This window comes from Magnolia sinica, chromosome 9 (assembly GCF_029962835.1).
Source record: "Magnolia sinica isolate HGM2019 chromosome 9, MsV1, whole genome shotgun sequence".
Lineage (NCBI taxonomy): Eukaryota > Viridiplantae > Streptophyta > Magnoliopsida > Magnoliales > Magnoliaceae > Magnolia > Magnolia sinica.
Window position 1 is genome coordinate 29,260,010 of NC_080581.1, and position 27,208 is coordinate 29,287,217.

The window sequence follows — 27,208 nt, forward strand, 5'->3', positions numbered from 1 at the left end:
GGGGTGAAACCCACATGCAAGTGGCTAGTCACCCACGAAAATACATCAAGTATGTGTTAAACTAACTAGCTCACACAAATTGGGTTGGTCAACAATGATTTGGGAGCTAGAAAAACATACCACGACAAAGGATACATGCTACAACATTCATAATTAGCCACCAATTATCTCATGTATGCCATGAATGCATGATTAGTCCAACCATTATTATTCCAATATAAGCAACTATTTTAAGAAAGTTCAAAGGTCACTATGGGGGCTCGTCACCTAGTATAGGCCTATAGCTTGGGCATAATGTCCCATACCACCATCCCTATCTCATGAGACTCCACCATAATTCATTCACTTAGTGGCCAATCATAATTCAACAAGTAAAACTTACCATCACAAGTTATAGAAAAATAGTCTATGAAAGACACATAGGAAAAAGTTCATTCAAGGATAAGATAAAAAGGGGTTAACCCAAGAGCCACATAAGCGCAAATGATCCACAAGATGATAAATCTACATTGAGATTCTATTTAATCCATTAAAAAAATGGCCACTAGTTTAAGGACCTCAAAAAATATCATTCAATAATCCCAAGTGACAAAACAAGCCACATACAATATCAATAGCAATTACATATATAAAGTGCTCATCCTAAACCAAAGTAGAGACATTTGAGATTCATAACATATTAAGATACTTGAATTTCAATTTAAACATCAACCATATATAAAGAATTATCCATTTATCATCCATTCCATCAATTATTATATTAAACAAGTAAAAAATAAATAAATGGATTAAACTAAATATCAAGTAGGAAAGCTTGAAGGGTGATCATCACCTTAGGATGGGGATTTCGATCTAGAGTCGCTAGAACTTGCATACTTGAAATTTGTAAGTGTTAGGATGTTGAGCACACAATGGTTGTCAAATTTCGTGAGAAAAAAGCACTTTAAGGTAGAACTTGAAGATCAAGCTCAAGATCGGCTAATGTTCAAGAAAAGATCAGCCCAAGATCGGCTTATGTTCAAGAAAAAGATCGGCATAGTTTCTTAAATAAATCGTCATGAAACTGTCACCCATATTTAAGACGAAGTCTGAGATAAAATTTAAGCCAAAGTGACTCAGATATTTGATATATCTCAGGTAGTATAAACCCTATAAAGACCCTAGGACTAGGTGCTTTCAAAACTTTTTTATCATGGGTTTTTACAAATAGTTTTGCCTGGAGTTCGATCAGCCTAACTTTTGGTTCGACCAGCCTAAGCTTCCTCAGCCAGCCTAACTTTAAGCCTGAGCAAAATAATAACTTTTGTTGAAAATTCAGCTAGGCCAAGTTTCAATTCGGCTAGCCCAAACTTGAGATTCGGCCAACCTGAGAAAGTTCAGATGAAATTCCAGCAACACCAACTTTTGAAACTCGCGGGAATTTGGCCATGCCAAAGGACAAATTCGGCTAGCCGAATTGTGAAGTTCAGCCAGCCCAACTTGACCTCGGGCCAGCCAAATTTTGGATGATTCTTATCCCGTGCAATCCGATATTCGTTGAACTGAATCCGATGAACTCAGGCTAGTCGAAGACTATCTAGGGCTACCCGAAGTTCTAACTTATTTTCTTATAAATTGAGTCTTTCTCTCATTCCAAATTACACAAAAAAAAAATTTATTACCATAATTCTTCTGCAAGAGAGAGAGAAGCTTAAGTCCTCGGCAAGCCATTTGTTGGTATTTATAATTTATTTTAATAGCTTATTCAATTCCCTTTATTCTCAAATCTTTTAAGTCTTAAGAGAGTAAACTATACTCCTCTTTTAGATCTAAGAGAATTGAATTAAGTAGCATTTGGATTTTTCAAAATATAAAATCTATAGAATCCTAGACTCTTTCTGTCTAATTGAACACTGCGCCATCTACGTTTAAGAAAGAGGACCTTCTGCTATAAGCTTCTAATACGTCTTCTATATTTAAAGATAATTATACCTTCTAAAACTCTTTAGGTTTTTCAGAGATATCCTATGAAAATCTCAGTTGAGGTTTTATCTGAGATAACCTGTGAAAATATCAGTTGGATTTTTATTGTGATAGCCTGTGAAAATCACAAGGAACTGTATCAAGTTATTAAGATGACCCTGTGAAAACCTTTTTATAGTGAAAGCCAAAATTACGAGTGAAGTTATTTTGAGAGTGAAGTAGGTGTGGTTATTTTTAAGCACTGAACCACTATTACTCCTTGTGCCATGTGGTGAATGCTTTATTATTTTAGGTGATTGGATGTATTTTATTATTTCAGTTTTGTGGTGAATGTTGTAATTCTTTATGTACTCTTTCTAGTTTCAAGGTTTAATTTTAAAGACATTCATCAAATAAGGTTGTCCTTCTAATATTTTAGGTGAAGGTTGTCCTACGAATTATTTGGAATCCAGGTTTCAATACTCAAGCAATTGAAATCTTTGTATTGTTTACATATTCCACATTTATTTCGATTATTTAGCATTGTCCTATTCACCCCCCTCTAGGACATCACTAGCTCTCCATTTCAAAATTCAAGTCCCACCCCTTTTGATTTTGCTTATTGAGTTAAACTCTAATTGAATATGATTCGCCATAGATGATCCTGAGTCGATGCGACTCGATGCACATTGATTCCCAAATAATAACTCAACTTCATTGAAGACTAATCAAGGTACTTAATTATAAAAGATTCAAAACCTAAATCATTGATCTACAACATAATCAATGGGAATTTTAAGATTTAACCTTATATATCAACTTACTTAAAAGATTGATGTGCTTTAACTAAACTCAACCTTGATTCAAGCTAGATCAACTCAACTAGGCCACATCTCATAAGAGTCCTCACACCCCCTAAACTAATTGTAGCTCGCTAAGCAACACCTGAATGAAACAAGAAAAACTCGACTCAGGACTTACTGAGTCGAGTCAATGAGTCGAGTTGACTCACTCATTTCTTCTTATACTTCTCCTCTTTTCTTTATCTTTCTTTTTTTTTTGTTGCCACACCCGAAAACATCTCTGGATATACCAGACAGCCCATCAAAACAAGACTCAGTCCGGGCTGGATTAAGTCGACCCGGCAATGAGTCAATTAAATTCTCTCTTCATCTACTTCTTTTATCTTTCTTTCTTCTATTCTCTTCTCTTTCTTTCATCTTTCTAAGCATTTTAAAATGCTAGTAAAGCCCCTAGTAGCAACTAAACCATTAGACAATAACAATCTCGAACCTATCTTGAAACTCCCCATACTGGGCTTGACTAGGTGACGCAAAGGCCTGACTTAGTTGAGCCGAACCCAACTCAGCAACCCTCTACTCTCTTCTTCTCCTTCATCTCCTTCCATATTCTTTCTTCTAGATATGCCCAAGTAATGGGCCTGATTGGGACTAAATTCATCTAACCCTTGAAATTGTGGTTTAAACTGCTATAGTAGAAGTATGGAATAGTTCAAGAGTCCTAGAGGGGGGTGAATAAGAATTTTTTATGATTATGTCAATTTAAAAAACTTCGTTACCTAACTTAAACTAATTGAGAATTAAACGAAGCAAGGCAATATAACTTTAAAGGCTTCCAAGCCAATAAAGGGTCTAATCACATAGGCTACTCAAGCTATGCAAATAAAGCAACTAGCCTATAGCATTGTGAACATGCGTGTATGAAATATGCTACCTATTAATCCAAGGCATTCATCTGATCATACATATTGAATTAAGCATTAAAATACATAAGCATAATTAAACAGATGCGTAAATGACAATTCCAAATACAAGAATATATAGTGGTTCGGCTACGTGCCTACTCCACTCCTAGGAGACGCACTCTCTCCTATAGTGTACCCGATTTTGCTATCAATGGTTTTAAATCAGGTTCAACATAAACCTTTACAGCCCTACACAAAGGACTCTACAATTTATGCCCTACACAAGAGGAAAGGTCTTACACTAAGCACCTACATTTAGGCCACACCAGCTAAGGTCCCACACTAGGTGCCTACGTTTAGGCCACACCGGCCAAGGTCCCACATTAGGCACCTACGTTTAGGCCATACAGGCCAAGGTCCCACACAAGGCACCTAGTCAAATTTGTGGATAACAAAATCTTAGCCTCAATCCTACATAATGATAGAGAATAACTTATGGACTCTTAATATTGACACTTACTTGTCGTATTGAGCCCCCTTTTATAGCTCTTCTTTGGTTGCTTGATCTTTGCTCTCTTGTGCTTTAATCAGCTCCCCGATCTTCCCCCGATCACGATGTTATGATTTTCCTATTGTTTTAGCTTCACGATCAAATACGTTGCATGTGATGTTCCTATTAGGGTAATCAAGCTAATAAGAGTGGGTTGAATCTCCTATAAAAGATGGTGAATGGATTTCCTAAGGAATTCAATTGATGGATGCTCTGGAGTATCATGGAGACTAAGGATTTGCAAATAGGTTTAGTCTCAATACTCTAGACAAGGCTTGAGATCATGTTCTTCATTAATAGAAGCTTCGAATGTTCATTGAAGTGAGGAACACAATGAAAGGAACATAAATCGCGTGTAGATAGAGTATAGGATGAGTGGGTTGAGCTTAGGATGCACTAGGGACTCTAGAATGCCTTAATACACATTTTTCACAAAGTTCTAGATGATCATTTTATAGAGAAAAAGTTCCAACAGATTTATAATGACTACTTTTCGATCCTACCATGGGAACCTTTGATCACACTGAATTGTCATTGGTGGGACTGAATTATCTCTTGATGGCACTGAATTAAGTCCTGAAGTTGCTAGATGAATTTGGTCACTTTCGGTGGCACTAATAGTTGTCTTCGGTGGGAGTTAGTGGGACCGAATTAATTCCAGATGTTACTGGACTGTTTTGGTCACATCAAAGGTTCCTTCGGTGGGACCAAAGGTGCCATTCGGTGGCACTTACTCCAACCAAAGATGAGACAGATTTTCATGTTTAAATTTTTGTCCTGCAATTCTTTCAACAACTTTGAACTTTCTAAAGCCAAATCCAGAAAGATGGAAAATATGAATGGCAACTTGCTAAGACTCGATCCAAAAATCCTGTAATTCTTTCAATCCAACAAGTAACTGGGTCAACTCGCTAAGACTCGACAGACGACATTCATCTCCCCATCTCTTCATCCTTCTGCTCTTTCTTCTCTTTCATACTTCCTGGATGAACAGATAGCTCTTATAGCCACATGACTCAAACCAAGTCTAAGCACGATAGAAACTTGGCTCTCTATATTATTAAGTTAATCCAGTGATCCAAGGTGCAACTTGCTTAAACTCAGATTCCAACCCAAGGTTGTCCTAGCCATCAAACCCACCTTTTGTTAGACGTATCAGATCAGAAGATGGGGTCCACTAAAAGGAGATGGGTATCTTCAACTTAACGGGGAAGATGATAGCCTTGTTAATGGTGATTTACAATTGGAGGGTTAATCCTGCATTTTAATGTTACTGGATAGACCAGATAGACCGTAGAGACCTTGTAAAACCCACCATTTAGATAAAGATCAACAAAATACCAATGGTTTGTGAGATTTTCTCTCTCGGCTCAATTTTCTTTAAGCAACGAGATCTCATCGCCAAAGCGAAGGAAATTTTTGAAGTCGTAGATTTGACATCCAAGATGCACTGACGAGGCTTGTAGAGGCTAAGGAATGGTGGAGATTTCACCATGATACCGAAATGGAAAGATTCTTTCCACGCTATCCTTTAGCATATGAAAACCCTAAAACGACTGGGTTGTGAGGCTAGGATTTGTCGAGGTGGATGATTGAGATGTAAGGAAAAATTCTTCAAAGATTAGCAGCATAACAACTGTAGTGAAGTTTTCATTTTTGAAAAACTCCACACGTATAACTTAATTTGTGCACGTACGTGCATTCCAACGTGTAGAGAAGATTGGATTTTGGCCAAATTTGTTGCCCCAACACGATGGATGGTTTGGATCATTGAGTTCGAGGGTCACTATGGGCCATTGATCATCATATGGGCTTGGTCTATTTAAACCGCATGCAGCAGGAAAAATCAAAAGGAGGATTTTTTTCTTCTTTGGGCTCAGGTCAATCTGGTTTGATTGGGTTTCAGTGTTCAATGCACAATGGGTACGCATACACTATGCGCACTCAAGTTTGGTGTGGGGTCCACAGTGATGTGTGAACTAATCCACTCTGTCCATTCATTTGTCCTTGGTTAGATAGGACGTCAATCCATTGATCAAATAGTTCCCATGCTCAAGTAGGTCCACATCAAATGATTTTGTGTTCTATCTTATGATACTGAATGATTTAACAGTCAGATCATGCTCATATTTGATCATCAATGTTTTAAATATTCCTAGGCTAATCTTAAACTATTCTTTTCAAAGTTTGATGATTATATTGTTTAATTAAGTACCCAAGTCATCTTATGTAAGTAATAAAATGATTAAAGCATACTTTGGTTGTCAAATTTCGTAAAGCTAAAACAACTTGACAAGAGATCTTCAAGACTGGTCCATAATCGAGAAAATATCAAGCTGAAGATCAAGAGAAGATCAAGCTCAAGACTGGTACATTCTCAAGAGAAGATCAAGCTAAAGATAAGCCAATATTCAAGAATAGATACTCTCAAGTTAATATGATGTCCATAACTAAATTCAAGACAAAGGAGTTCAGATATTTCACATATCTCGGGTAGTATAAAACCCTAGAAAGACCCTAGGATTAGGTGCTTTTAAAAATCATTTAAATTGGGTTTTTATACTTGTGTTTGCTTGAAATTTGACCAGCCTAAGGCTTGGTTCGACTAGTCTAAGTTTTTCTCAACCAGTCCAAGTACAAGTCGAAGCAAAACCATTTTTGGTTACAAATTTGACTGGTCAAATTTTTGGTTCGATTAGTCGGAGCTTGTCCTTCGACCAGCTTGAGAAAATTTGACTCAAAATCTAGAAACAACAACTTTTCAGATTTTCGGATCTTCGACCAGTCAAAGACCAAATTTGACTAGTTGAACAGAGCTCTTTGACTAGTCAAACTGGTCCTCGGGCTAGTCGAAGTTTAGATAGATCTTATCCCGTGCAATCTGAAATCCATTGAACTGAATCTGATCTTCTTCGACTAGTCGAAAACTGCCTCGGGCTAGTCAAAGATTCAACTTATTTGCCTATAAATGGAGTTCCATTCTCAATCCGAAATATCCATTATTATTATCAAAATCCTTCTGCAAGAGAGATGGAAGCTCAAGTTATTAGCAAAATATTTAAACGGTATTTATAAATTGTATTTATAGCTTTTGTTTAATTCCCTTAATCTCATATCTTTCCATTTTGATTCTAAAGAGAGTAATCTATACTATTCTTTTGAGATTTAAGAGAATTAACTCAAGTAACCATTGGTTTGAACTTAATTAAAATCAATAAAACCCTGGACCCTTTTCTATCTAACTAAATATTGAATAATCAACATTCAAGAAAGAGGTTCTTTAGCTACAGCTTCTGATACGTCTTCTACGATGAAGATAACTATACTTTTTTATTCTTTATTTGGTTTTTTTGAGATAGCCAGAAAATCTCCGTGTAGGTTTTGTCTAAGATAGCCTGAAAATCTCAGTGAGGAGTTTGATTGTAATAGCCCGGTAAAATCACAAGAATTGTATCAGGTTTTAATGTGACCTTGGGAAAACCTTTTCATAGTGAAAGCTAAGATTACGTGGAGAGTAATTTTGGGAGTGGAGTAACTGTGGCTGTTTTTCAACAGTTGTGGACACACGGAACCACTATAATTCTCTGTGTTATGTGGTGAATGCTTTTAATTTTTATGTGGTGAATAGTTGTATTTAATTTTCAGTTCAAGTGGTGAATGTTGTAATATTTATTTTTATTTACTCTTTCAAAGTTTGGGGTTTTGATTTTAAAGAAATTCATGAAATAAGGTTGTCTTGCCTAAAATTTTAGGTGAAGGTTGTCCTGCCTAAACTTTTAAGTGAAGGTTGTCCGACGAATTATTTAGAATCAACGTTTCAATACTTAAGAAATTGAGAACTCTAATTTATTTACATATTCAATACTTAGTTTGATTCTTTAGCATAGTCCACTACAAGAAATTGCTCTTTTACCGCAATATAATTTGTCGTTATTTTATCTTTTTTCGTCGGTAATAATTATTACCAATAAAATATGTCGTCGCTAAGATCATCGTAATAAGATCACGGCTAAAGGCTTTTCCCGACGAAATATGACTTTGTCAGTAATGATAAAACAAATACCGACGAATAAAATCGTCAGCCAAACATGTTACTTTTGGTAGGAGAAAATAATATATTTCGTTGATAAACACAGCTTATACCGACGAATATCTTTGTTAGTAAAACTATGGATAGACGACATTACCAACGAACGACGAGTACGTTCGTCAGTAAAACAATAATACCGACGAGTATGTTCGTTGGCATAAGCCCGGATAAACGACATTACCGACGAGTACGTTCATTGGTAAAACAATAATACCGACGAGTATGTTCGTCGGCATAAGCCCACTATTACCAACGAAATAATTCGTTGGTATATCTCATATATAAATTGTTGGTATAAATTTTTGTATTAATTTTTACTATTAACAACAAAATATTTCATCGGTAATAATCTATTTCTTCCTGGTTTCATTTGTTTTCAAAATTCAGGAAAAAATTTCTGATATAGTGTAAGACCCGTGTCCTAGTCCGTACCGTTCCATCACCTTCCGCGGTCCTTCCGGTCAAATTTCGACAACATTCGCACCGTATCCGGGATTTGCGCACGATCCTAAGCCAGGTCCCACGCACCGACATTGGCTTGATCCGAAAGTTATATCATAGCGACCGCGTCGTCGCCGCGGTTCCAACGCCATGACTTGCGCACCGAACCAATACCCAGGCTAGAAGATGCCGATCTGCGTTTATTCCGAAGAAACACCGCGCGTTACGGATTTCGAGGGAATCTCTACAATTAGTCTCATCAATCAACCATAAATACATTCCATACCTCAAGTACTACAACCCATTCTCTCCTTTTTCAAAAGTCCACCCTCTTTCCACCTCACCATTCCTCTTTTTCCCATTTTCAACAACAACCATACCCCTTTTACAAATTTTCAACCCAACCCATCACCCATCACACCTCACCCATCCATATCACCTCTCTCTCTCTCTCTCTCTCTCTCTCTCTCTCTCTCTCTCTCTCATTTCTCAAATCTCCAAGCAACTCAAGCCTCTCACGTCCAAGCTTTCCTCTCCCTCCCAAGTGTGGTCCACCTTCTCATCTTCCATCTACACCATCCAAACCCCATCATCCACCATCCAAGGCAAAGGCAAGGAGCATTTGAAGCCAAGGGAGCAAGGAGGAGGCTTAAAGGTGGGTGATCCACTGTTGAAATCTTGATCTTTAGGGCCCACTTGTTGTGGGACCCATTTTGATGTATGAGTTGTATCAATGGAGGGCCCATAGTGGCGGGGTCCCTCCTCTCTATCTCACCGTATATTTCTCTCTCTCTCTCTCTCTCTCTCTCTCTTGTTGTGATGGTGTGGATCCCACCAATATATGTTATATCTACCCCGTCCATCTACATCAGACGGTGTGGCCTACTCTATTGCAGGTGATGATCCACACCATCCATTGTTTGGATGGCCCAATGCATTTATATATATATATATGTTATATTTTATATAATATATATAATATATATATTATATGCATATATGTTGGTGGGCCACATCTACGTGGGACCCACCACAACAATGTGTTTATGTATGCCGTCCAGCGTCCCTAGACGCTGGACATTGGCAAATAGTGAAGTGTTAACTGACATGGGAAGGTACCACCAAGCTAACCAAAGAGAAGGGAGAGGTGGGCCACTCATGCAGGCCCCACCTTGATGTACATACATAATCCAAGCCGTCCATTTTATTCCCCAGGTCATTTTAGGCGTTGAGCCGAAAAATGAAACCGATCCCTTTTCTTGGTGGGCCATACCATAGGAAACGGTAGTGTTTACCATTGAAAACCACCTGGATCTTTTTATTCGATAGAAACAGGCCGCATATTAGACTCTGTTTGACTATATCGAGCGGGAGAACGCAATGGACGAGACAGATTTCCTCGATGTGGGCCCCACCTGTGAAAAACCATAGAAAACCCCGATTAAAAAAAAATAAAACAGCAGCAGCGCTGTTGCTGTCAGAAGATGCAGGCAGCGCCTGCGGCTACGCTAGCAGCTGACGGACGGACGGGCTCGGGGTCATGGCCCCAGCTGTAGGCCCCACTTTGATGCGTTTCGACCATCAACACCGTGCATTTGATGGGTCCCCACGAACCAGCCATTCACCCCAAAAATCAGCCGTATACGGAACTCAAGTGGGCCACATCATCTAAAATCATGAGAAGACACGCCAAAAACATATGAAATCACTTGTGGGGCCTACCTGTAATTTGCATGCGGCTGGATCTTGGTCTGAACCATCAGTCCAGTGGGACACACATAATGAGTGGACTGGATTTGGGGACCACCTTCCAGTGGACTCCCTGTCCACGTGAATATAATAATAAAAATAAATAAATAAATATATAAATATATATCACCGTGGGTCCTGTCCGTTTGGACGGCAAGTAAATATTACAGTGGGCCTTATCCAGGCCCACGTGACCTTATGAATAGTTTGGACGTCAAATAAATAGTACAGCGGGCCCTAGGTTTGAGTGGCCTCATGAACGGTTTGGGGGTCATATAAACAGTGCAGTGGGCCCCAGTCCAGTGGACCCTACCTTGGTCCACGTGGCTTTATGAACAGTTGGATGGAAAATAAACATTATGTTGGGCCCTAAGTTGGGTGAAAAATAAACATTATATTGGACCCTAGGCTGGGTGGAAAATAAGCATTATGGTGGGCCCCACTTATGTATGTATTGTAAACCACACCCTCCATTAGTGTGGGCTCCATCACGATGCATGTATTTCATCCAACTGTCCAACCGTTTTGGAGATAATTTAAGGCCCATTGTGGAGGCCCATCTTCATGTATTGGTGGTCCTTGTTGAGGCCCACCTTGATTTGTATTAGGCCCATATTATGAGGCCCATTTGTTGTACTGGAGGCCCATGGGTCAAGGCCCAATAGGACGTACATAAAGCCCAATGTAGTGTAATTCCACCATGGTATATGTATTGATTCTATAGTGGGCTACGCCTTGGGAGCAATGATGGTTTGACGTCCACATTGAATGGATAATGTTGGTTAAATGTCCGCATTATAACTCTCCCTAAGGCCCACGGATAGGTCCATACTTGTGGTAAGTGGGCCGTCTAGGCCCATCTTCATTATACCCAGAGCCCATCTCTTTATACATGTTTAGTATAGATCCATGATTCATGATCAATCGCATCATATGTATGCCTGATGTGAGGAGTGACCGATCATAGCATATGCCTTTGGGCAGACTGTTTATGGGCTCCCTGATAGGCGGAGTTGCCCCATATAAGTGCATGGTACATACAGGACTGTTACATGACTGATATTGTGACTCATACACTTGCATTTGTGTGATTGTAGTTACTGTATGCCCTAGCGACATCAGGGCCATAGCCTCCATAGACACGTCGTGGATGGCTGGGTTGGATACCGGACATGTTTGGTTCTAGCATACGGGCGCCATAGACGTCCCTGGGTGAAAATTCCTGTACCAGAGGATGACTCCAACGTTGAGACCGAGTGGATATATGAGCGCATGAGGGCCAAATACCAGGAGGCCGCGTCTCCCACTGTGTTGTGGTCGGTTGGAAAGGGGTGTGGCCTTACTCGCCCGAGGATAGGGGCAATACTATGCTAAGTTTGACCAGCTCGCGAGTGGGTCCGCTATCGACGTGCCGGATAGGTATTGGCAGACTATTGGCCAGGCGGATAGTGAGGTTCCTTATGCTCACTTGGACTGTGCGGCTAGGAGAGCGACAGTGCCATTTGGAGTGTATTGAACCCCTATGATTATCCAGAATAAGAACTGTACTGATATATGATGAGGTTTGGCATGCTTGAGTTGCATCTCGCATCGCATGGCTGTGTTATGGCCGATAGCATTCATATCTTGCACCGCATAGCCTTAGTATGGCTGATTGCATTCATGTGTTCATCACCATGATTCCGCATTACTCTGACCTTGCATTTTGAGCACGCTTATATTGCGCACATACTTACACCACCCTCTAAGTTTTTTATAAGCTTATGCACGATTGATGCATGCAGGTGACGCCAGGACGCAGTCGCAGCCATAGACTCGGCGTAGTTGGAGCGTGCAGCCAAGCTTCTGGAGTTTTGTTTCTTTCGTTACATTGTATTTTCCCTTTCAGACGCATTGTACTCAAAAGTTTTTTATCATAGTGGATTTTGTGGTGGTGTTCTTGTGGTTATTGTTTGTGGGTTATGCTTTTGTTATGCTCATTATGAATTAGACTGATGATTTGAAACCCTCCTTGTAGTATCCCAAGATCGGAACCTAGTGAATGGGTGCCGGGATCTGAGAATGGGGTTCTACGGAGGTTGTCGGCGCCGGATTTGGAGTTCGAGGTGTGACATATAGACCTGTAAATATACCTGTTACAATATATTTTCATCATATTTTGTAACGCCCAGAAATTCGGGGGTCGAGCATAACTCAGCTCCCGAGTTCCAAAACATCACTTATGCAACATATTTAATGATGGATGTATGTTGACTGTATTAGTGCATAAAACATGGAATAAATTAAGCCAAAACACAGATATGATTCAGGGATAAGTGAATAAAGCAAGCGGAAGACTTATAGAAAAATATATGTACAAGTGTAAATCCCTGAAGTACATATACAAGCCAGGTCGTATGAAAGTGTTATTTAACAAAATTATAAGTATCAAGTTACATCATTTAAATTTCCAAAAATAATCCCAGCATCCCGCGCATCAGACCAAGGCTCGCTAGAACCCGTCTGAAAACTGCATATAAGAGAAAGCAGCCTCATCATCATCCATCTCCTGCTCTGCCTCAGAAGTCGCATCAACATCTGCAACATCAGAACCTAAGACAAAGTCTGGTGGGTGTTTAACCCCGCCCCAGAAATGTAAGAGTGAGTGATCAACTCAGTGGAACAATAAGGCACTGGTTAACATGTTATCAGTTCAATCAAGCAGTAATGATAAAGCAGAACAATTAAATAAATCCTAAGTACTCTTGTTAATGCAAGGATGTATGCAATATGATGCGTGCCCTCACGCGTACATCCTCAGCGTCTTCATCTTACGTTACGTATGACACCACCTCAAAGTGCACCACATCTACAAAGCACATGCAAATGCGATGCATGGATATGATTACTAAGTTGTTATTAGTCCTTTTCATACAGCAGGATTGGGAAGCTAAGATACCTTCCTCATATCACCATCCAAACAGTGATCCATACTGGGGTCGTCAATCCTAGGCATCTCATACGATCATATGGTTTCAGGTTGTAGCAAAGGGCTCGTCACCAATCAATGCACGCCTTTCATACCTTCGTTACTACACTAAGGCTCGTCACCTCAATGCGGTATCCAGGCATGCTCGAGGTCACTACAAAGGGCTCGTCACCAATCAATGTAGGCCGACAGCATGAATATAGTGTCCCATACCACCATAATCGGCTCACGAGTTTAGTTGCTCACTGGTCACTACGGGGAGGCTCGTCACCCCAGCGTAGGCCGACAGCTCGACCACAGTGTCCCATACCACCATGTCCGGCTCATGAGTCTTAGCGGATCAAAGTACCATGGTTATTAGGATTTCACTGGTAAGTTCGGTACCCTAGATTCAAGCAATAGCGTCCATACATGGTGAACATACAACGGACAATTGGGTTACTTGACGAACTCGACTAGCACGAGCGCACGTTGAGTTGAATGACATAGAGTGCACAAACACTCCGCGTGGCCAAACCACTGCCGCCAACTCTAATACGGCTCGGGTTCGTCTAACACGTCCTACGTGGCGAAAGCAACCTCAACCATGATCTTAAGGCAGATTACCGATTTCCTGGACTAATGTATAGTCTCACTCACATTACACTACAGCAGATATTCATATGGAATGTAGAACAGTAATGGAACTACAACTCAAATCATGGTACAAGCACTTGAGGAATATCAACTTAACATAAATGTAAGCATAAGAAATGTTTGAAATTAAATAACATGGAATGTAACTTGCATAAAAGAAATCATGCGCATCAATTAGAGTGTTGAGAATCACTTCTCAACGCCCGCAATTAGTGTAATAAGTTACACTTTAGATCATTCATGCATTTCTACAAATACTTAGTATACATGATACAACATACATGACGTATGTTGGAATACATGCATTTGGACAATTCCTTTTACCAAGGAGTTGTCATACATACATCTAGCATACATACATGACAAATAATCATGGCAAACACAAGTGCATATTTTATACGTATACGGTACTTTATACATACACATAGAATACACAAATCTCAATATAACGCATGCATATTAGGAAAGCAACGTAAACACAACATTTGGCATGTGAAATCTCATCCATAACAAGAATAAATCATTAACTGGCATTGAAAGCCTTGAAAACCATAACCTGTACACTTAAAGTCCGCACCTTAAACAAGGAAAGAAACACCGAACTGATTTAGACGAGTTATCTTCGTCAACGGCGATAGAATACCCTAAAACAAGGATGGAAATGAGATACAACAACACCAAGACTAATCTAAGCTCTAACACAGATTAGGGTTAGTTTAACTTACCCCAAAATGAACTCAGAACCGTCAGAATAACGATTCAAAGTGAAGGTTCAAAGATGAAGAAGAACAAGAAAGAATCCAAGATGATTCACCAACTTCTCTCTCACTATCTCTCTCTTTTCCACTCTCTCTTTCCAAGCTAGGGTTAGAGAAAATTCGTATGGAAAAGAGGGCTAGGGTTTAAAGACTATAAATAGGCCTCAAATTGATGAAAATAACCCCAGGGTCAAGGTATACTTAAAGTATAACCAAAACCTGCCTCTTACGATCCAACGAAGCATTTCTGATGGGCCTATAGCCACGAAAGGTCGGACTTAAGCTCATTGACCATGGATCTAGGTCAAGCAGAGTTTTCGTACCGACCGGCTCTTCAGATCAGCCGTGGCGGACCACCCTCAAATCAACGGTCACGGAATCTCGATCAGGTCTACAAGCACTAGGATATGCCTGGGCCACCTTCCCTGATCAGAGGGTGAAATTGGGTCAGAATCCAACGGTCAGATAGCTTAAAATCATCGCACAAGCGACACAACTCAGATTCATAAAAACTTATTAAATTCCAATCGTTCTCACACTCTTCACTCCGAACTCAATCAAATCGACCCAGAACATCAGATAAACTTGATTTTCGAGGTGATGGTCAAGCCCAATATTGTGACCGCAACAGCCTAAGATCATCGCTATCAGACTTTCGACGTGCGGTCCAGGTCCGATCCAGATCTTCCAAAAATTCTCCAGAACAACTGGATTTAGCGATGGATCCCAGATTTCAGAGTAACGTAGCGCTAACTAATCTACAAGTTTTGAGCCATGCAGATACAATTTAAAGTGATTGATGCGAATTTCACAAGCAATCGAATATAGCGCTAATTACCCCAAAAACAACTACTTAAGGAAAGATTAGCACAAAAATTTCCAAAGTCGTTACAATCTACCCCCCTTAAAGAAAATTTCGTCCTCGAAATTCATACCTTCATATAATCCTCAAGGATCAGAGGGTAGGTCTTTCTGACCTCAGCTTCAGATTCCCAAGTAGCCTCTTCCACACCATGATGCGTCCATAGCACCTTCACAAGAGGGATAACCTTGCTACGCAATACCTGCTCCTTCCTGTCGAGAATACGCGTCGGTCGCAGTACATAAGTGACATCCAGAATACGCGTCGGTGGCAGCACATAAGTGGCATCCTCACTCAATTGCACTTGCTCCCAACTGATAGAAACATGAAATATGTTATGCACGCCCGCAAGAGGTGTGGGCAAAGCAAGGCGGTATGCTATCGCTCCCACTCGATCCAGAACTTGAAATGGACTAATAAATCTCGGCGTCAGCTTCCCCTTCTTACCGAACCGCAGAACTCCCTTCATAGGAGAGACCTTCAGAAAAATATGGTCTCCCACCTCAAACTCAAGCGGTCGATGCCTCGTATCAGCATAACTCTTCTGCCTGCTCTGCGCTGTCAGAAGTCGACGTCGAATGATGTCAACCTTCTCTGAAGTCACCTGCACCAACTCCGGGCCAAGCAAACTACGCTCACCAATTTCTGCCCAACAATGTGGTGCTCTGCACGGGCGACCATACAACGCCTCATAGGGAGCCATGCCGATACTCGCCTGGAAACTATTATTATACGCGAACTCTGCATACTGAAGACAATCATCCCAACTGTCCTTGAAATCCAAAACACAAGCTCGCAACATATCTTCCAGGACTTGATTCACGCGCTCCATCTGCCCATCTGTTTGCGAATGAAACGCGGTGCTGAACTTCAGTTTCACACCCATCGCTTCCTGGATACGAGTCCAGAAGATAGATGTAAAACGCGTGTCTCTATCAGACACAATCTCCACGGGAACTCCATGCAGACGCACTATCTCCTTGATAAACAACCTAGACAACTCGTCTACAGAGTAAGTGACTCTGATCGGTAAGAAATGCGCCGACTTCGTTAATCGGTCGACGATCACCTAGATAGAGTCATATCCCTTCCTCGTCCTCGGCAACCCAGAAATAAAATCCATAGAGATGAAATCCCACTTCCATTCAGCTATGGGCATGGGCTGTAACAACCCAGGAGGTCGGCGATGCTTTGCCTAGACCTGCTGGCACGTGAGACAACGAGAAACAAATTCAGCAATCTGGACCTTCATATTGTCCCACCAATAAGACCTCTTCATATCCTGATACATCTTCGTGCTACCTGGATGCATCGTAAGTTTAGAACTATGGACCAACTCGAGAACCTCCCGTCTCAAGTCAGGGATGTCAGGAACACATAACCGGCCACGAAAACGTAGGCCCCCATCAGAACTAATACTCCAGTCGCAGTTCTCATCTGTACCAACCCGCTGCCTCATCTTCACCAAAAGCTCATCATCTGCCTGAGCTGCAATGATCCTCTCGTCGATAAGGGGCTATACATGAATATGTGCGATAACCTCATACGGCTCAACCACCGTAAGATTCTGCTCAAAATCGTGCACGAACTCGAACATATCCCACTCTGCTATCATCAGCGGAGCCGCAAACTCAATAGCCTTCTTGGGACTCAACGCATCTGCCACAAGGTTCGCCTTGCCCGGATGGTAAGAAACATCGAACTTGAAGTCTTTCAATGTTTTCATCCATCGGCGCTGCCTCATATTCAAATCACGCTGCGTGAAGATATACTTAAGGCTCTTGTGGTCGCAAAAGAGCTCGAACTCCTCACCATAGAGGTAATGTCTCCAAAGCTTTAATGCGAATATGACAGCTGCTAATTTCAGGTCGTGCGTAGGGTAATTCTCTTCGTGTTTCCTCAACTGACGTGAAGCATAAGCAATCACCCTGTCCTTCTGCATAAGGACACAACCCAAGCCAACGCGAGAGGCGTCAGTATATATAATATACTTAACCCCTTGCTCTGGCAAAACTATCACAGGGGTGGACGTCAACTTGTCCTTCAGCTCCTGAAAAGCTAACTCCGCCTGCTCATTCCAAGCAAACTTCAAATCTTTCCGTGTCAGCTGCGACAACGGTCTGGCAATCTTCGAGAAGTCCTGAATAAAGCATCGATAATAGCCTGCAAGACCTAGAAAACTCATTACCTCAGTAACTGAACCAGGCTGCTTCCAGTCCTGCACTGCAGCTACCTTGGCAAGGTCGACGGCTATCCCTTCCTTGGACACCACATGTCCCAGGAACTTGACTTCCTCTTTCCAGAAATCACACTTCTTGAACTGTGCGAAAAGATGATGCTTCCTAAGAGTATCCAAAACCGCTTTTAAGTGCTCCTCGTGCTCTGCCCGACTCGCCGAATATATCAAGATGTCATCGATAAAGACAATGACCAATCGGAACAAGAATGACCGAAACACCCTGTTCATCAGATCCATGAACACGGCCGGTGCGTTCGTCAAACCGAACGACATCACAAGGAACTCATAATGACCGAAGGTAGTCCTGAAAGCGGTCTTCTGCACGTCTCCATCCTTGACGCACAACTGATGATACCCTAACTGCAAATCAACCTTCGAAAAGTACTGTGCCCCTTTCAACTGATCAAACAAATCATCAATCCTGGGCAAAGGGTACTTATTCTTCACAGTTACCAAATTCAACCTGCGATAATCAATACACAATCGCAAGGAACCATCCTTCTTCTTCACAAACAAAATAGGTGCTCCCCAAGGAGACACACTAGGCTGAATAAAACCCAAATCCAGCAAACCATCTATCTGCTTCCTCAACTCCTCCATTTCACTCGGAGGCATACGATAGGTGGGTAATGAAATAGGCGCCGCACCAGGCATAAGATCGATAGCAAAATCAATCTCACGCTGAGGAGGTAATCCAGGAATCGACTCAAACACATCTTCAAACTCCTGAACTACCGGCGTACTAACTAACGCCGATTCGGCCGAACTCTCCAATAGAGAAGAATAATAATCAATACGAAGAGGGTAACTGACCTGAACTGGAAAAGTAACAGTCTCGCCCTCAGGTCCATGGATGGTCACTGATCTAGCTTCACAATCAATCTCAGCTCGCATCCTCATGAGCCAATCCATACCCATAATAACATCGTAATGATAAAGGAGTGCGACAAAAAGGCTAACAACATGCATTCCATTAAACAAAATTATCGCAATACAAGTAGTGCAGCAATACATGAATCACGACTAGGAAAGCATGAAAACAACAACATCTAACACTTCAAACAACCACAAAAACTACAAATAACTACAACAACTACAACAACTCCAACTACAAAGCCAACAACGGCTACACAAAGAAAGAAAACAACAAACAAAGTAAAAGATGGCCACGATGACAGCTACTCGTCGGAATTAGGATATGGAGGCGGAGCACCCTTATCCTGCAAGCAATACAAGATAGACTTCAGAGTTCGAGTCACCTTCTTAAACTTATGTTTAACAAGGCCTCGAAGATCAACAATATCCTGACGTAAAACAGCCTGCCCTTCTTCAAGCCGTGTAAGACGGGCATCTCTGGCAGTCTACTCTGCACCAAGCTCTGGCGCCACAGGAGGAGAGCTATCACTCGAATCCTATGCCTCATCTCCTTCCTCGTCCTGCCCTGTTTCTTCCTCAATCTCCGCACCACCTTTAGCATAACTCTCTTCATCACTGCTCTCAGACTCAGCCTCACTCTCTGAGGCATGCCGACCAGAACCGATCTCCATTTGCTTAAGAGTCCTCAGATCAATATGACGAACAGGAACCATCTTCTCAGCTCCAAGCCTATAGCCAAACTCATGTGTAAGCTTGCAAATGAGGCGGCCAAATGGAAGCGACTCGGTCCTCCTACTCGAACGAGCGATGAGAATAATCTGGCGCAGGACGTACGTCGGCACACATAACTTCGCTTCTTGCCCCACCTGATATAGAAAATCCACCATCAGGCGCGTACACTCACTGCGGTTGCTTCACCTCGGATATACATTGAACGTAAATATGTGGTGAAGCAAACGAAAGTCGTCCGTCATGTAGGTAGCCAGAAGACTCCTATTCGGCTGCCATTCAACTAGACAACCACACAAGGATCGGGTGCGACGATCCCTCTCATGCACACTGTTCACATTCTTCTCGCTGGCATGCACTTCACTAAGTGGCACATTCAGGATGCAGGATATCAAAGCAACATCGACAATACCCACACGACCACTACCACAAGGAATCTTGAACTGCAGAGGCTCCAGCGAAGGATCACAAATGTGTGCATAAAAGGCTCGAATAGTGCTAGCATTCGCACGATACTCACCTTCGAACAAGGGACCCCAACCAGCCCCTTCTAAGCACTCCAACAACATAAACTCACTAAAGAGCTGCGGATCAACATGAGCCTCAAAAGGGACTCTACGGCCTTCATAGGCTCCATGCGACAACTCCACCAATAAAGTCCTACTAACGGGAGCTCGAGGATCAAGGTCCCGCTTCGTCTGGAATTCACGAGTGGCGGACGTGCTCGCTGCGGCACCTCTCAACCTCCATGCACGGGTTAGGCGGCTTGGCCCGGCTTCATCCACGGGCGCTCTCTTCTTCCCCATCAAGGAAAGAAGGGAAGAAATGGAAAAGATGGTCGTCACAATCTCAAAGTGGGCCATGAGAAATGAGAGAAAGAGAGAAATAGGAAGATGGTGAAGCTTCCACACACCTAATAGCCAAAAAGGGGGTGTAAAAGCTCAATTGAGAAGGAAAGAAAGGGAAATCAGCAATGGGAGGGAGGATTTGGAAATGGGGTGATGGGTTTGCACGAAAAATGGAAGAAGAAGAAGATTTGGAAGGATTTGGAGAAGCTTTTCAAGAAAGGGAGAGCTTGGGAGGGGTATTTGTGAAGGGAAAAGGGTTTAGAAAAGGTTTCAAATAGAAAACTGTGGAGGGGTGGGCCACCTTAGGCCAAGGAAGCATCGGCCTGGCCTGGCCCGCTAGCCGGCGAGCCCTCGCCGAACCGGCGATGGCATCGCCGGTCTCTGGACCTTCCGACGATGCCTCGCCATTTTGACGAAGTCCTCCAGGTCCCCCATGGCTAAAAACATGTGGTTCCCCCCTGGACCCCACAGGAAATGCCCCGATCGGCCCTTGCATGATTTGATACCTATCGGGCCATTCTGGCAGAAATCTGATTAAAATAAAGATTTCTTGAAGGTTTAAAGGTTAAAAAGGGAAGATAGACCATCTAAACTCATTAATAGATGGTCTAGGAAGGTTTCGGGTCGCTGTGTGTGATCAGGTAAGAGTACAGACTCGATCTCGGCGAAGGTTTTCAGGAAACTTTCGCCAATAGAAACTACGGAGCACAAACACAAAATCGACGATAGATCCACACCCAAATACACTAAAGGGGCGACAACGTGCGGTGTGTGACCATAACCCAGGTTCGGTTTAATTCAGATCATGCTCTGATACCAACTTGTAATGCCCTGAAATTCGGGGGTCGAGCATAACTCAGCTCCCGAGTTCCAAAACATCACTTATGCAACATATTTAATGATGGATATATGTTGACTGTATTAGTGCATAAAACATGGAATAGATTAAGCCAAAACACAGATATGATTCAAGGATAAGTGAATAAAGCAAGCGGAAGACTTATAGAAAAATATGTGTACAAGTGTAAATCCCTGAAGTACATATACAAGCCAGGTCGTATGAAAGTGTTATTTAACAAAATTATAAGTATCAAGTTACATCATTTAAATTTCTAAAAATAATCCCAGCATCCCGCGCATCAGACCAAGGCTCGCTAGAACTCGTCTGAAAACTGCATATAAAAGAGAAAGCAACCTCATCATCATCCATCTCCCGCTCTGCCTCAGAAGTCGCATCAACATCTGCAACATCAGAACCTAAGACAGAGTCTGGTGGGTGTTTAACACCGCCCCAGAAACGTGAGAGTGAATGATCAACTCACTGGAATAATAAGGCACTGGTTAACATGTTATCAGTTCAATCAAGCAGTAATGATAAAGCAGAACAATTAAATAAATCCTAAGTACTCTTGTTAATGCAAGGATGTATGCAATATGATGGGTACCCTCACGCGTACACCCTCAGTGTCTTCATCTTACGTTATTCATGACACCACCTCAAAGTGCGCCACATCTACAAAGCACATGCAAATGCAGTGCATGGATATGATTACCAAGTTGTTATTAGTCCTTTTCATACAGCAGGATTGGGAAGCTAAGATACCTTCCTCATATCACCATCCAAACAGTGATCCATACTAGGGTCGTCAATCCTAGGCATCTCATACGATCATATGGTTTCAGGTTGTAGCAAAGGGCTCGTCACCAATCAATGCACGCCTTTCATACCTTCGCTACTACACTAAGGCTCGTCACCTCAATGCGGTATCCAGGCATGCTCGAGGTCACTACAAAGGGCTCGTCACCAATCAATGTAGGCCGACAGCACGAATATAGTGTCCCGTACCACCATAATCGGCTCACGAGTTTAGTTGCTCACTGGTCACTACGGGGAGGCTCGTCACCCCAGCGTAGGCCGATAGCTCCACCACGATGTCCCATACCACCATGTCCGGCTCATGAGTCTTAGCAGATCAAGGTACCATGGTTATTAGGATTTCATTGGTAAGTTCGGTACCCTAGATTCAAGCAATAGCGTCTATATATGGTGAACATACAACGGACAATCGGGTTACTTGATGAACTCGACTAGCACGAGCGCACGTTGAGTTAAACGACATAGAGTGTGCAAACACTTTGTGTGGCGAAACCACTGCCACCAACTCTAATACGGCTCGGGTTTGTCTAATATGTCCTCGGTGGCAAAAGCAACCTCAACCACGATCTTAAGGCAGATTACCGATTTCCTGGACTAATGCATAATCCCACTCACATTACACTACAGAGATATTCATATGGAATGTAGAACAGTAATGGAACAACAACTCCAATCATGGTACAAGCACTTGAGGAATATCAACTTAACATAAATGTAAGCATAAGAAATGCTTGAAATTAAATAACATAGAATGTAACTTGCATAAAGGAAATCATGCGCATCAATAGGAGTGTTGAGAATCACTTCTCAACGCCCGCAATTAGTGTAATAAGTTACACTTTAGATCATTTATGCATTTCTACAAACACTTAGCATACATGATACAACATACATGACGTATGTTGGAATACATGCATTTGGACAATTCCTTTTACCAAGGAGTTGTCATACATACATCTAGCATACATACATGACAAATAATCATGGCAAACACAAGTGCATATTTTATACGTATACGGTACTTTATACATACACATAGAATACACAAATCTCAATATAACACATGCATATTAGGAAAGCAACATAAACACAACATTTGGCATGTGAAATCTCATCCATAACAAGAATAAATCATTAACTGGCATTGAAAGCCTTGAAAACCATAACCTATACACTTAAAGTCTGTACCTTAAGCAAGGTAAGAAACACCGAACTGATTTAGACGAGTTGTCTTTGTCAACGGCGATAGAATACCCTAAAACAAGGATAGAAATGAGATACAACAACACCAAGACTAATCTAAGCTCTAACACAGATTAGGGTTAGGTTAACTTACCCCAAAATGAACTCAGAACCGTCAGAATAACGATTCAAAGTGAAGGTTCAAAGATGCAGAAGAACAAGAAAGAATCCAAGATGATTCACCAACTTCTCTCTCACTATCTCTCTCTTTTCCACTCTCTCTTTCCAAGTTAGGGTAAGAGAAAATTCGTATGAAAAAGAGGGCTAGGGTTTAAGGACTATAAATAGGCCTCAAATTGATGAAAATAACCCCAGGGTCAAGGTATACTTAAAGTATAACCAAAACCTGCCTCTTACAATCCAACGAAGCACTTCTGGTGGGCCTATAACCACGAAAGGTCGGACTTAAGCTCATTGACCATGGATCTAGGTCAAGCAAAATTTTCGTACTGACCGGCTCTTCAGATCAGCCGTGGTGGACCACGCTCAAATCAACGGTCACAGAATCTCGATCAGGTCCACAAGCACTAGGATATGCCTAGGCCACCACTACCAAAAAAAGGGACAAAGGCTACGGATTAAATTCGTAGCCATAGACCTATGGCTACAGATTTAGTCCGTAGCTAGTCCGTAACACGACCATCATCGTAGGTGCCATAACGATAGGTCTGAAACCTATAGCTACGGATTAAATCCGTAGCTATAGGTCAATGGCTATGGATTAAATGCATAGCAATTATATCTGTAGCAAAAAACTTAAACAGCTACGGATATTATTTATAGCTGAAAGTCCGTAGCAATAAGCCAAAATTTAAAAGGCTACACCTGTCTGATTATTGGCTACGAATTTAATCTGTAGCTATATGTTAAATAGCTACAGATATAATCCATAGCAATTATATCCATAGCAAAAACTTCAAACAGCTACGGATATTATTTGTAGCTGAAAGTCCGTAGCAATATGCCAAAATTAAAAAGGCTACAGCTGTCTGACTAGTGGCTACGGTCAATATCCGTAGCTATTTTGTACATTGAAAAATTAAATCATTTGTTCATTCAATTATCACCTGTTCATTCAATTACCACCTGTACAATCATTCATTCATTCAATTACAATTACAATCCTTCATTCATTCAATTACAATTACAACCCTTCATTCAATTAATTACAATTACAATCAATTACAGTTACAATTACAATAATGATGAAAATACAAATCTTTAGCTTCATTAGAAAAATGTGCTCGACTTCACCCTGAAATTTCAACAGCTTCGTATATTCCATCATCCTACAAACAGTCATGTCATTCATAAATTAGAATGCCCATTGGAGAAAAGAAAGACAGTAAAAGAAGTGCATCACGTATAACCACTTTTTTTTCTTAATGAATTAAAAAAAAAAACTTAAAGAGGAATGAAATTGACATAAAAGAAATGGTCTCACCATATGATTATAGGTTTAGGTTTTGGTTTTGGTTTTGGTTTAGGTTATAGGTTTAGGTTAAGGTTAGGCTATAGGTTATAATTAAGTTTAGGTTATAAGTTAAGGTTTAGGTTATAGGTTTTGGTTTAGGTTTAGGTTAAGGTTTAGGTTATAGATTATAGCTTTTGGGAACTTGATTACAGGTTAAGGTTTAGGTTTAAGAAATCGGGTTCGGGTTCGGGATCGGGTTTAGGTTTGGGTTTTCAAGTTTAGGTTTAGGTTAGGGAGTTGAGATTAGGATTAGGTGTAGGTTTGGGTTTAAGGATTTGAGAATACATTTAGGTTTGAAGTTTAGGTTTAAGTTAAAGGTTTTAGGAAAGGTTATAAGTTTAGGTTAGGTTTATGTTTAGGTTTAGGTTTAGGTTATAGGTTATAGCTTTAGGGAATTGAGAATGGGTTATGGTTTAGGGAAAGGTTAGGTTTAGGTAATAGGTTTTGGGATTTGGGAATAGTTTTAGGTTATAAGTATAGGTTTAGGTTAGGTTATAGGTTAAGGTTTAGGGATTTGAGTTTAGGCTATAGGTTTAGGTTTAAGTCTAGGTTTAGGTTTAGGGAATTGAGTTTAGGTTATAGGTTTAGGGAAAGATTAGGTTTAGGTTATAGGTTTTGGGATTTGGGAATAGTTTTAGGTTATAAGTATAGGTTTAGGTTAGGTTATAGGTTAAGGTTTAGGGATTTGAGTTTAAGTTATAGGATTAGGTTTAGGTTTAGGTTTAGGGATTTGAGTTTAGGTTTTATGTTTAGGTTTAGGTTTATGTTTGGGTTTTGGGATTTGAGAATGGGTTCGGGTTTAGGTTATAGGTTTTGGTTTCGGTTTAGGTTATAGGTTTTGGGATTTGAGAATGGGTTCGGGTTTAGGTTATAAGTTTTGGTTTGGTTTAGGTTTAGGTTATAGGTTTTTGGATTTGAGAATGGGTTATGGTTTAGGTTTAGGAAATCGGGTTCAGGTTCGGGATTGGGTTTAAGTTTGGGTTTTCAAGTTTAGATTTAGGTTTAGGTTAGGGAGTTGAGATTAGGATTAGGTGTAGGTTTAGGTTTAGGGAATTGAGTTTAGGTTATAGGTTTAGGGAGAGGTTAGGTTTAGGTAATAGGTTCTGGGATTTTGGGAATAGTTTTAGGTTATAAGTATAGGTTTAGGTTAGGTTATAGGTTAAGGTTTAGGGATTTGAGTTTAGGTTATAGGATTAGGTTACGGTTTAGGTTTAGGTTATAGGTTTTGGGATTTGAGAATGGGTTCGGGTTTAGGTTATAGGTTTTGGTTTTGGTCTTGGTTTTGGTTATAGGTTTTGGTTTAGGTTATAGGTTTTTGAATTTGATAATGGGTTCGAGTTTAGGTTATAGGTTATGGTTTTGGTTTAAGTTATAGGTTTTGATTTAGGTTATAGGTTATAGGTTTATGTTAAGGTTTAGGTTTAGGTTAAAGGTTTTGGGATTTGAGAATGAGTTCACGTTTAGGTTATAGGTTTTGGTTTTAGTTTAGGTTATAGATTTTGAGATTTGAGAATGGGTTCGGGCTTATAGGTTTAGGTTTAGGTTATAGGTTTTGGTTTAGGTTATATGTTTAGGTTTAGGCTATAGGTTTTCGTTTTGGTTTAAGTTTAGGTTATAGGTTTTGGTTTAGGTTATAGGTTATATGTTTTGATTTAGGTTATAGGTTATAGGTTTAGGTTTTAGGTTTTGGTTGTGGTTTTGATTTAGGTTATAGGTTATAGGTTTAGGCTATGGTTTTAGGGAAAGGTAATAGGTTTTGATTTAGATTATAGGTTATAGGTTTAGGTTTAGGTTATAAGTTTTAGGATTTGAGAATGGGTTCGGGCTTAGGTTATAGGTTTTGGTTTTGGTTTAGGTTATAGGTTTTGGGATTTGAGAATGGGTTCGGGTTTAGGTTATAAGTTTTGGTTTTGGTTTTGGTTTAGGTTTACGTTATATGTTTTTGGATTTGAGGATGGGTTATGGTTTAGGTTTAGGAAATCGGGTTCAGGTTCGGGATTGGGTTTAAGTTTGGGTTTTCAAGTTTAGGTTTAGGTTTAGGTTAGGGAGTTGAGATTAGGATTAGGTGTAAGTTTTGCTTTAGGGAATTGAGTTTAGGTTATATGTTTAGGGAAATGTTAGGTTTAGGTAATAGGTTTTGGGATTTGGGAATAGTTTTAGGTTATAAGTATAGGTTTAGGTTAAGTTATAGGTTAAGGTTTAGGGATTTGAGTTTAGGCTATAGGTTCAGGATTAGGTCTAGGTTTAGGTTTAGGGAATTGAGTTTAGGTTATAGGTTTAGGGAAAGGTTAGGTTTAGGTTATAGGTTTTGGGATTTGAGAATAGTTTTAGGTTTGGGTTTTATGTTTAGGTTTAGGTTTAGGTTTGGGTTTTGGGATTTGAGAATGGGTTCGGGTTTAGGTTATAGGTTTTGGTTTAGGTTATATGTTTAGGTTTAGGTTAT